The sequence below is a fragment of the Macrotis lagotis genome, chromosome 1 (assembly GCF_037893015.1).
Source record: "Macrotis lagotis isolate mMagLag1 chromosome 1, bilby.v1.9.chrom.fasta, whole genome shotgun sequence".
Lineage (NCBI taxonomy): Eukaryota > Metazoa > Chordata > Mammalia > Peramelemorphia > Peramelidae > Macrotis > Macrotis lagotis.
In genome coordinates, this window is record NC_133658.1 from 684,574,109 (window position 1) to 684,587,087 (window position 12,979).

Genomic DNA, 12,979 nt, shown 5'->3' on the forward strand with positions numbered 1-12,979 from the left:
TTAGTTGAAGATCAGGAATTTCCATAGTTTTAAGATCTTTAACCTTGAGAGTCTTACCCAACTTATAGTGGTTCACCTTTGAACTTTCATTCTACATACTTTAAAAGAAAAAAAAACAAAAACCTTGAAAGGTAAGTGGGCATGCATATTTGACATCCTTCCCGATTACTGGTGGAAGTATATCTATCTGTATCCTAAAAGTGAGATTAAAGTTTCTTGTGAAAATATTCCAAAAAAATCTATCGAAAAATAACATTTGAGGTAAGGAAGAAAGTTGTGGAGACAAAATCATCCATTCTGTGAACCTTTGAGGTTCGTATTCTAGGTTCCCTTAAAGCGAAGAGAAGATTCCATAAGTTATCTTATAAAAAAAGCATTTTTTTGATGTGTGCCAAAGTTTCTCTAGATAGGTATGAAAGATAAGAAAGGGAGGCTCAGAGGCAAGGACAATGGAGCTGCATTGTAGTGCCAAATTATAGCCTCTGTTTAATTAGCTAGTTATCTACCCCATCCTCTATAATTTTTCTCCTTGTATTTAATATCACAAGATTTGAGAGCTGGAAGGGTCATCATTGGCTTGCTAGTTTATGCTCAAAAGAAATCTAAGATATGCCTGACAAAGTATCCATCTAAGCCTCTCTTTGAAGACTCAGGGTGGGGAAAACTTTTGAAACTTCTGTCCATCTTTCCTGGTTCCATCCCTCGAAATCAAACAGAACAAGTCCTATCCCTCCTACACATGACAGATTTTCAAATACCTGAAAATAGCAATTATGTCCTTTCCTCATCTCCCCAGTCTTCTCTTATCCAGGTTAACTCTCCTTAGCTCCTTTGACCACTTCCATATGACCTGAATTTAGTACCCTTCACCTTTCCTGTTTTCCCTCCTCTGGAACTTTATAGTTCACCAATGTCCTTCTGAACCATTTCACAGGGTTACTAGATGAGGTTTAATGAGGCCATAATATAGTGGGCCTATTCCTGAAAGCTATACCAAGATTGCGTTAGCTTTTTTTTTTTTGTCTGCTGTACTTCACACTTCTGACTCATTGAATTTGTAGTCTACTAACCTCCCCTTCTTCTTCAGAACATGTGTTGCCTAGCCATGTCTCCTCATAATAAATAATCAAGAAGTTTGTGGGGGTTTTTTAAAACCAGGTTACGTTATATTTATCCCTAATTTTACGTTTAGACTAATGCTATAGCACACCATGATTCTTATGGATACTGACTTTCCTCTAGTGTGTTAGCTATTCCCACTTAGCTTTGTGTCATTTGCAAATTTGATGAATATATAATCAATGCTTTTACCCAAGTCAGAATTTCTACTGGTAAGTATAGAATCTAAGGCTTTCAGCAACTATTTTCAACAACTATGCTCCTCTTTCCTTCCTCCATCATACCAAAAAAGGATCTCAATTTTGAAGTTGGAAATAAATGAAATTTGATATGCACATCCTCAGGGATGGTGCAATGTTACAGAAAAATTTAAGGATTAGAGCCATATTATTGATAACATTTTTGTAAATTCTGGTGTGTAAATATTATAGGCCCTCTTTTTTTTATTTAGCTATTAGAATTCAAATCCTAGAAGTTTGATGCTTCTTGTGAATTCATTGAAAAAAGGTAAGGCAGCTCCATTTTCAGGTGAAGAAAGTCAGGTATTTAGAAATGCTGTAACTTCCCTCAAAAAGTGTTAGTGAGTAGCAAAGTTACGAGATTTTTCCAGGTTTCCCAACTCCTATTCTAGTGCAACACCATTTAATCTCCCAAGAGAAAAAGTTTTAATATCTTGTGTCTTTTTATGATTCTTGTAACCTCTGAGCTTAGAAAACTTTTCTGTCATGTAATCTTCCATTCAGAGCTCAATTAAAAAAGTCAGAATTTTAAAGTAAATTAATTCCAGGGTCCCTTATATGTAATTAATAAGAACAGAGATAGGGACTTTTAACATAACTTTTTCAGTTATATACTTTTAGTTTTCCACTGTAAGTAGTGACATCAGGGGAAAAAAAAGACATTAAATATTCCCCTCTTGGGGCAGCTAGGTGGGGTTAGAGCGCTGGCCCTGAAGTCAGGAGTACCTGAGTTCAAATCCAGTCTCAGACACTTAATAATTACCTAGCTGCATGGCCTTGGGCAAGCCACTTAACCCCATTTGCCTTGCAAAAAAAAAATCCTAAAAAAAAAATTCCCCTCTTTCCCTCCTCCCAGCATAACAAAGTAGGATCTTAATTTGAAGTTGGAAATGATTAAAATTTGATATTTCAGCCTTAAATGGGAATTGTAATATTATTTGATATATCTTGATCCTAAAGATATAACAATGCTGTATGTGCTCCAGAATATAATGTATGTATGTAAATATTGCATGCATGCAAATGAATCTGTATTTTCACAGATGCACATACATAAGTATTGTTAATTACTGAAATTTCATTCTTAATCCTTCTATTGCTACTGATTTATTCAGTATCAAAGGAGAAATTAGTTCTAATACTACCCAATTTCTTTTTTAAGGTCCTAGACTAAACGAGTACTGAGGATTGTTTACAAACTAGACCCTGGTAGCTTTCTATCATTCAGCAAGCATTTAGTGAGTCTCTCCCAATGAGCCCTGGCTCATTGGCACTGGGATAGTGCCATCCTTCTTAGTTGTTTTTTCTTTTTGAGGGTCATTTAAATTACCTAATAGTTCTCCTTATCTTTTCATGTGATCTTGATAATATAACTAAGATCATTTTAAAGCATTTGTAATGAGTTGTAAGAAATGTCTCTGGGAAACAACCAAATAATTCATGCTTTTAGTCTTAGTACTCATTAAGATTCAGGATTGTAGAGGAAGAGGATTATTTGAAAATTCAGCCTTGTATTATTATTCCTAATACATTTGATTCATCTTCAAGGAATCATTTACCAAGTATAAAAGCTCTCTGTTTAATTCAGCCCTTTTAAAGGCTTATGCACTTTGGGGAAACTGCTAGATAGTGAAAACTGTGATTCATAATTTTTTTAGTATTTTTTTTTAGTTTTTTGCAAGGCAAATGGGGTTAAGTGGCTTGCCCAAGGCCACACAGCTAGGTAATTATTAAGTGTCTGAGGCTGGATTTGAACCCAGGAACTCCTGACTCCAGGGCCGGTGCTCTATCCACTGTGCCACCTAGCCACCCCTAGTATTCTTTACTAGAGAAAATCTAGCCTAGATTTTCATTTTATAAATGAGAAAACTGAAGCTTAGAGAAGTAGAGCCCTGGGCCTTAGAATTTAAATATTCTGTCTCCCAGTCCAACTTTTGAGTACTGATTTGTTGACATCAAAAATAAAAAAAAATAATTACTGACACCAATTATTTTCTCAAAACCCTAGAGAAAAAACTAACGGTTTTAGGGGCAGTGAGAAAACAGTTTTGTACAGGACATATATGGTAAAAGTAACTTGAGTTGTTAGGCATGTAATACTTAGTGATGGAAAATAGTTCTATATAAATATTGATCGTTTTGCATTATTTGGTCCAGACACCAGTTACTCAATAAAATCTAATTTCAATAAGTGGGGATAATCAGAACACTTTTTTCAAAGGGTTTTTGATGAGAACGGTTTTTCAGATTTTGTGGTTTTCCATGATAGCAGTTGCATTATTATTATCTATTGATTGTGAAAGTATACGATATAATTTCAGATTCATAATTGTTTTATTTTACACATAAAGCATTTACATACATTTGGAAAATTATATGTATATGAGATACTCAGTTTTCAAAAGTTTGCATATTGAGTCACATTGCATATTTTGATGAACCAAAATCAAGATAAAATGGCAATATTTAGATTCACAGACCCCTTATTATAATAACCCTGTGGCCTACTGTTTGAAAAACATCTTGTACAGAATCCTTAACTGGGAGTCAGAGCCTGAGTCAGTCATTGTTTACCTTGATATTTTGAACTGGTCACTCAAACTGTCCAACCTTTATTCTTCTTACTTTGAACAGAAATAGCTGAATTAGATGACTTATTTTTTTTTTAATTTTTATTTAAGACAATGGGGTTAAGTGACTTGCCCAAGGTTACACAGCCAGGCAGTTGTTAAGTGTTTGAGATCAGATTTGAATTCAGGTACTCCTGACTCGAGGGCCACTATGCCACCCAACTGCCCCTAGATAATTTATTTCTAAGGAACTGTCCATTTTTCCAGATTTTTACCCAGTTGCACAGTTTTTTCCAAACTCAAAGATAGTGAACCCTAAACTGAAACAGTTTTGTTCTATAAAGGAAAATACTGCCCATTTGAAACTCGAGCATTGTTTTGTTCTGTTCCAGAAGTAACCTTTGAAGTCTCTGAGCTTGTCTTTTTTACTATTTTAATAAGTATATTTCAGTGTAATTTTTTTCATAATCCTGCATATTTCATGTCTGTGCATTTAAAAGCATTATTTTGAGGATTCATAGATTTAACCAGAGAATCAAAGCTATGTCTATGACATACAAAAATAGTAAAGAACCTTTATACACACACACCCCCCGTTGTTTTTTGACTGTTACATGACTTTTGAAATGATTATGTTTATATAACTTTAGAGTGCCTTCCCAAATTAATTATTAAACTGTGCACAGATAAAATTCTTTAATGAACTTTGAGTAGGAAAAAAAATCAGTTTGCATGTGCATGGACCACTATTTTTTAGATAGTGTTACTGAACAGAAACTTTAGTGGGTTTAAGAAAGGAAATTGTTGGCTTAAGAAAGGAAACAGTTGTACTAAGATCAAGCAGAGCAACCTTGGGATATTCATCCAACTGAAAAGGAGGTCTTTATAACTAATTGGTAAAATTTAGAGAGGAGATAGAACTAGGATGGGGAAATTGACCTTTGCTCCAGGACACTGAAATTTAGAAGTGTGGACAAGGTTGTACAAACTGAGTTAGCAGGATTATTATTTTTTAAAATTTGTCTACCAAATGACATGTAATCACTTCCCGAATTTCAATTCTGGTAATAGCCTTCCTATGTTCCTGGGATCGCCATTCTCCCTTTGTCCCCCAATGGGGTTATACCAAGGTCTTTTTTTCCTACAGAACCTTTGTATCGAAAGGTTCAATTGAATCAACCTTTTGGGGGGGTTTGTTCCATTGCTCAAAGAGCTTTGTAGGGTGGCTTTAATAGTTAGATAGATTTGTTCCCTCAGTCTTGGATTGTATGTCACACAAGTTATTCCATCTCTCCTAATTTCATGCATCTTCACTGGTTGTCCCCTGAGCCTGGAATTCTCTCCCCTCATCAATGCCTTGGTTTCTCTGGCTTCCTTTAAGGTTCTGGCTAAAATCTCACCTTCTACAAGAAGCCTTTCCCAATTCCCCCCTTAATAATAATTCTTTCCCTTTGTTGATTCTCTACAATTTATCCTGCTTATTTTTTTTATTTATCCATAGTTATTTTTATGTTATCTCCCCCATTAGACTGAGATCTTAATTTCTTTTACTTGTTTTTGTATCCCTAGCCCTTAGTACATAGTACTGGCACATAGTAAGTTTATAATAAATGTTTGCTGACTTGAAGAATTGATCCATACACAGATTTTTGGGGCCACTGGTGCTCTTAGTAACTTGGACAACTGACATTGTCTGGAAAGTTGACCAGAAATGGAAGACACCCTTCCTCCCCAAACTCTTACTTTTCATTCCTGTGTGGCAGAAACAAGATTTACAAGTGTATCATAGATAGAAAATCGTACAACACAATGCAATATGTATCATTTACAAAATGTGTTCTGACTTTGTTCTTATGGTAACTGGATTTCAGTTAAACCCTGTGTAGGTATCTGTGAATCTTGCATTTTAGAATTAGAAGTTAACCTCAGTCTAACCAAGCTGTTAACTTTTTTCCTTAAGGATTTAGATAGGTAATCTCAAAGTGTTCTTTTTTATTTTGAAATTCTCTATAAGTTAATTGATTTTCAAAAGTTAAGGAACAATTTATGATGTTATTAAATAAAATTAACAATTAAATGTTCTGTGTCTGAGAAATGTTCTTAATAAGAATATGTTAAAACTATCATAAGAGAGAAGGCAACTTAGAGGTCACATAGTTTCTGACTTTCTTATCCTAGAGCAGTTAGGAAACTTGTACAGTACAATATAGGAAGTGGCGTAGTCTCTGACAGAACCCTACTTAGCTCTCCTAATGTCTGATTTAGGCTTCTTTCCATTATTTTGTCCTCTTTTTTTCATGTTCCATGAGGTGATGTTAAGTAGGTCAGCCTTCTTAATTTGGCCTTGCTCTTAAGAAAAGATACCATATTTTAAAGAGTGAGTTTTGTATTTTATGAAAAAAAATAATTTTATGCCCATTTTAGTTAATATCATGTTTTGAGATTTTTCACTGTAAAATTTAAAACTAAGTTTATCTTTACAGCATTTGTGCATCTGTTGTATGCTGTTTTACATATGTTATGTTGCTTTTCGTTTTAGAGATAGACTATAGAAAACTGTCTGATCTAGAACAGTTACACATCTTCATGACTGAGAAGATACTGTTCAATTGATGCTTTTATGTGTGAAGTTTTCTTTGTTCTTTAGTTTCAACCTTGAGTGATATTGTAGATCCAATTTAAAATCGTGATAGTACTTTAGAAGTATTTTTAATTAAAGCAAATAGTCTGTCAACCATTTAACACCTATCAGTTACCCACACAAGCCTTTCACTATGCTAGAGAACCTCTTCCTGAAAGCTACCAACAAAGATAATGCTGTGCCTCCAAAGGAACATTATCCTGTTGAGAAATTTTAGGGAAGTCAGAATAGAGTGAGGTCGATTCTTTGCTTTATAAAAAAAAAATTATTTACGAAGAACTCACCCTAAAAATTCCTCTTAGTGTAGCTGTTCAAGAATATTTTACTTAGTGTACATGCACACTTCTGTGAGAGTAATTGAATCTATATCTATATGTGTGTAATTATATATTTTGAAGTACTTCATTTTTGCCACTTATGAAAAAGCTCTTACTTGAAATAAATAGATTACAACTCAGGTGAGATTTTTGTTTTCTCAAATTCAGAATGATTATTAATAAACAGGAAAGGTTGTCAGATGCTTTCTTGATAAATTCCCTCACCCAGCAGTGATTCCTCATTAGAAAAGCTACATTCATTCTCTTTTGATCTTTTCCCATTATAAACAATGCCATTACCAGGAAACTTAAAAGTTTCAGCCAATGGCCCACTATTTCCAATAAAATTTCATGTAATGTACAGTCTGGTACAACAGAGAATCTGAACTGTTTCACTGCAGTTCTTGGGTAACACTGTATAAGGATTTTGTATTTAGATAGTTCACAAAGATGGATTTCATCATCCTAAAAAGAAGCATTAAAATTCTTTGCTTGTTAACCCTATATTTGGGGGGGGGGGTGTTATGTACGTCCTCCATTCAGGTATTAGAATGTTCATCAACTGTAAAATAACTTTAAATCACAAAATTTTAAAGCTAAAAGATAATCTAGTTTATAATGATCTCAAGCAACAAAATACTAGGCTTGTTTTTAAGGTCACTATTTGAGCTATATCTTAGAAATATTTGTGTCTTTCACAAAAAAAAAATTCATTAGGGCCAAAGGTAACTAACTATAAACAGTCTAGTGTCACCAGGGATCTATGACATTAATTTTTAGTTGTTTCTAGGTTGGCACCATAGTCCACTGCATTCTTCTTAATCCAGCATTTTTATCCCTATACCAAACTACTTCCTTAATTTATTTAACCTGGTAAGGAAACTGTTGACTTACTTTGGCAACTCTTCTACCATTTCTAGTCCTAAGGAGTTAATTGGGCCCAAGAGGCTAAGAACAAGGCTGAGACACACCTGTCTTGGAAGAGAGAGATGAACTTGGGCAAGTCACTTTGCTTTTCTGAGAATGTCTCCTCATTATTAAATGAGGGGATGGGAAATAGACTAGGTGATCCAAGGCTCTCCTAATTTCAATCCTGTAACTCCAAGTCCATGGCCTGTGATTAGGGCTGCTGAGAGGTGAGAACACTGGCACCATGTTATCATGGTCAATATCTATGCAGCTCAGCATTAATCTAGTGAGATGATATAGAGTATGGGTCTAAGGAGTTCCTGGCATATTTGATTTTCTGAGCATGTGTGTGTGTGTGTGTATCACATTTATAGGATGCTTTTAAGGTTTGCAAAGCAAATTCATATGTTAATTTATGAAATCCTTATAGCAACCCTGTATGGTGAGATAAATCTGTTATTTTCTCCATATTGTTGCTGTTCATCATCCAATTCATTGTGACCCCATTTGAAGTTTTCTTGGCAAAGATACAAGAGTGCTTTGCCATTTTCTTCAAATTATTTTATAGGTTAAACAGGATTAAGTGACTTCTCTAAGGTCACATAGTGAAGTGTCTTTGGTCACATTTAAAGTCTGGAGTTTGGAAAATATTTTCTTGACTCCAGAACTAGTACTATCCACTACACTCACCTGGCAGCCTTAGATGAAAAAACTGAGGCAGGCAGCAACTAAGTGACTGGCCCAGGGTCACACAACTAGTGAAGATCTGAGGCTGGATTTGAACTCAGATCTTAACACTTCCATATTCAGCATTCTTACCCACCCAACTGCCTACCCGTTGTATATCATTGGTTGAATGACAAGAATCCAAAATTCTTATCACAACTTTTCCTTACTGGTAATGGATTTAACTAGGAAGCACATGACCTATAGATTGGTAGTTACCTTTACATAGGGAAAGTAATTCAAAATTGTGCTTTTCAAAAATGGGAAAGTGGGTTGCTCTCATTGAGCTAGGCAGATCTTATTAGTTAATCACAATCCACCCCCACATAAATCTTTTTCATTACAAGTACTTGTCAGCAGTACTTTGTTCAAAAATAAAAACCTCTTTTAGAATGCTAGGTATATAACCTTCAAAGTATAAATAAGAATGATGAACTTGTAGCAGATGGCACTAACCCACTGTCTCAAAAATGAGCTGCCAACTACAATTTCTTTTACTTGTCGATTCATATTTTCATCCTGAAAATGATTTATGTTGGATAGTTGGATCATCGTATTGTTATTACTTTATATTGTACTGCAATAATTTGCTGGACAGAATGATGAACATGTGTTATAAATTGGCAGGATCATATTTCATAGAACATTGAGTCATTACTAAGAAAATGTCTTTGTAACCAGGAAAATACCTGTGTGTGTATATATATATATATATGCTAGGTAGACCACTTTATGACTGAAGAACAGAGTAGATTACCCACCTCAAAAAAGAAGATAGAGTGGGAAAATTATTTTTCAGTTTATTATAATTGTTAACTAATTTGGTTTAGGAAATTAACTTATTTTTGTTGATTTAATTCTGAGAGTTTTGCTTATGTTAACACATTTAGGGAAGATTTATTAAAACAAAGGAAAACTTGAATAAATAGGTTTTCAGTTTCCCAAAATTACTGCTATGTTGGTGACACAGTTGTTATTTATAAATATAGCATTTTTGAGAATATTCACCAGTAGCTTGCAATAGATACGCAGTAGAGAAAGCATTTGGGCTAAGATTAAGAAGGCCTGGATCTTGGCCTTCATTAACTCACTGGGTCTTGACCTTGTGCACACGTGCGCATGTGTACACACACACACACACACACACACACACACACACACACACACCCAAGAAGGATTGTTTCATAAGAAATCTAGTCCAACCTTGTCTTTGACAAATGAGCCGTGGTCATACAAATAGTAAGTGACAGCATTAGGACTGGAATCCTGGTTCTCAGCAATGCCAAATCTAATGCTATTTTAACTTTATCATGCTGGTTTCTGTTTTTTAAAGAAATTTATTCTAATACTTTTTCCTGGTGATTACATTTATATTTTCATAAAAATCATTATTTAATAATTTCCTGTATTTCCTATTGCCATCAGTGTAATTTTTTGTCAAACAAATTGAGTCAAAATATCTCAATAGGTTTACTACTTGATTAATAAAATTATTCAGTTCTATTTGCCAAAAGTCTTCCATATGTGAGAAGGCTATAATATATAATAGTACCCACACACTTACCCTTCCTGTTAATTTAATCTAGGATGTAATTGTTTTTGGAAGCCAAAGAATCATTTATTTAAATAATAAGATATTTCAAGTAAGGTTGGGGGGAAAAATTGTAAAATTCAAAACATTACAAAAAATGATAGGATTGTATATAATTGGAAAACAAAATATATTAAAGTGAAAAATAAGACTGTGTATAGGGGAGTAGGTGGGGAGAGAGCATGAGTTAAAAGCAGAGTTGTGTGAGTCATACTCTAATGGGAAGTATAGTTTGAACATTTACAATACCAGAAATAAACCTTCCTTAAATTTTCGTAGCCTTTTAAGTCCCTAGGAATTCTTATACAAACCCTGCCTCTAGGAGGTAGGATCTAGATTCAACTTCTGCTACTTCCCCAATATTGCAGAAATAGAGAGTTTATACTGGAAAAGGTTAAACTAGATAAAACTTAGGATACTGTATACTCCTTGAGAGGAGTAGGAGATTAAAAAAAAAGATTTAAAATATCATCCAAATAGTGTGGTACAGTTACAATCCTGTATAGTAACTAAGTATAGTTTTAAATAGAGATGATCCCAGGCAATGTTTTACAAGCCAAGTAGGATACAGAAAGCATGAAAAAGATGGATTAAAAAAAAAACCTTTGAGGGACCTACCTAACTTGGAATTTTAGAATAAATTAAACCTGTTTTAATTTCTTAATTACCAGTTAATTCTTTTTGTTACCTAATTTTATGTAAAATTTTAGGAGAAAAAATATTGCTAAAGTCAATTTTTTTCACCAAACCTCTATTCACATCACATGGAATATGACACAAGTTCTACAAAATACAGTTTAGAAAACACTGCCCCAGGAAGAGGAGGGAAAAAAGCTTAATAAAAGAAATTGAGCTTTTGAGGGAAATGTTTGGAAAAAGGAATAGACTGAAGTTCTTAAGTGTTAAACTACAGAAGTGGAGAAGGCAGTTTGCATATACTATTGTATATATCACCTTTTGCATAGATTATTACAATATCTTTCTAATTGACCTCCCTGTTTCAAGTCTCTATTTCAACTCCAGCCTCCTAGACTTCTAAAATGATTTTCCTAATTGTGGGTCTTCACCTTCCACCACTACCCCTTCTCTGTGTGTCCTCCCTGTTACCTCCAGGATCAAATATAGTTCTTTAACTTTTGAGTTCACCATAACTTAGCCTTTTGGCCTTTGTGGTTTTCTTATATTCCTCTCCTCCTGTTGGACACTAGCTCTGGGCCACCCATTTCACCCCCTACTCTGTATGAATATTGTATAATTTGATTGATGTGATGTCCCTCCCATTGTAATCTTCTTGAAAGCCAGGACTGTTTTTGTTTTGTCTCTGCATGGCTGTCCTAATGTTTTTGTATAAAACTTAGTTGCTTGGGCAGTTTATGGTTGAAGCAGTTGTTAGGGAAAACATTTTTCTCTAGTCAATCAAGCATTTATGAAGTGCTTACTATAGAACAGAAATTGTTCTTGGTGCTAGGATGCAACGAAAATAAAATACTCCCTACCTTCATGAATCTCACCCTCTCTAAGAGAAAACAAAATGTACATGTATACATAGATACAAAGTAAGTACGTGGAATTTGGAGGAGATGAGCACTATGATGTTGGGGGAAAGGTCTCATGTAGGAGGTACACTGACCTTTGAAGGATTCAAGAGGCAATGGTGAGCTAGGGCAGCTAGGTGATACCCTAGTGCAGTGCCAAGCCTTGAGTTAGTCACTCCTCTTTCTGTGTTCAAATCTGGCCTCAGACACCACCTCTCTGACCCTGGACAGGACACTTCACCTTGTTTCCCTCAGAAGGAAATGATAAACCTTTCCAGTCATTGCCAAGAAAACCCCAAATGGGGTCATAAAGAGTCAGGCATGACTGAACAAGGATGAGGTAAAAGAGTATTTTCAGGAATGAGAGCTTGGATTTTCAAAGGAAAATCCTTGACTTTCTTCACTATCAAGGGCCAGGAGGAGGCTGAAATCCCGCCTGACTCTAAAGCAAAACATCAATTAAAATCTGTGTATAATTAATTTTAAAATTACTTTTCATGATATTAGTTTATAAAAATATTAACTTAGATCTTTCCCCTTGATTTTCCTCCTTACATTTTTTAACTCCATCTGCCTTGAACCTGTTGGCAGTGGGGTGGGAATAGGGGAGTTAAACTGCATTCAAAGGACCTGTGTAATGGGGATTATATATTCAGGGCCTTTCTCTATCTTTGTTTATCCTATTGCAAAGATGTTTGTTTAAAAGCAGTAAGAGTTAATCATCCAACTTCACAGTGCAGGCAGTTTCCTCATAAAGTGTGTAACAGATTACACAGATGGCAAGTACTGATATATAAATTTTAAACGAATATTTCCAATAGAGCCAGATGGTAGTTTAACATGAATTGTTGAACATTTATGCTTATCTTATTAAAATTATCTTCTTTTGTCTAAACCAAGCTCATAGTGTGGTTTGGAACAGATTTTGTAACAACATATCACCAAAAGAACTAAAAGAAAAAAAAATCAAGACAGTGCCAGACAATATTTGTTCCATATGCCATCTGAAAAGAAAGGCCAAAGCTTGATTATCTTTAACAAGTCAGTCGTGTATTTTTACCCAAATTAAGGAAATACCTATCAGAATTCTTTTCTCTCTTCAAAACTAGTTAATATATTTGATGATATATCCTCCTGATTCCAAAGCATCCCTGAATCTTTGATATTATGGAGAGGCAAAGGAAAAGACAGGACTACTTCATTTTCACATATGTATAAACAACTTCGTTCTTCCTTGGGTATTTCCCCTTATCCACCCCTTCCCAGCCAGCCTCATTGAATGTGTTTTGATGTGATTGTTAGTTCCTCCTGGATGAACTTTAAAAAGAGCAC

The 12,979-nt window shown here is 34.7% G+C and overlaps 1 protein-coding gene across 2 annotated transcripts in view; it reads left to right on the forward strand.

Moving 5' to 3' along the window:
* NFE2L2 (NFE2 like bZIP transcription factor 2) overlaps window positions 1-12,979 on the forward strand; it is a 37,055-nt gene that overhangs the window by 13,587 nt on the left and 10,489 nt on the right. The window lies entirely within an intron of this gene.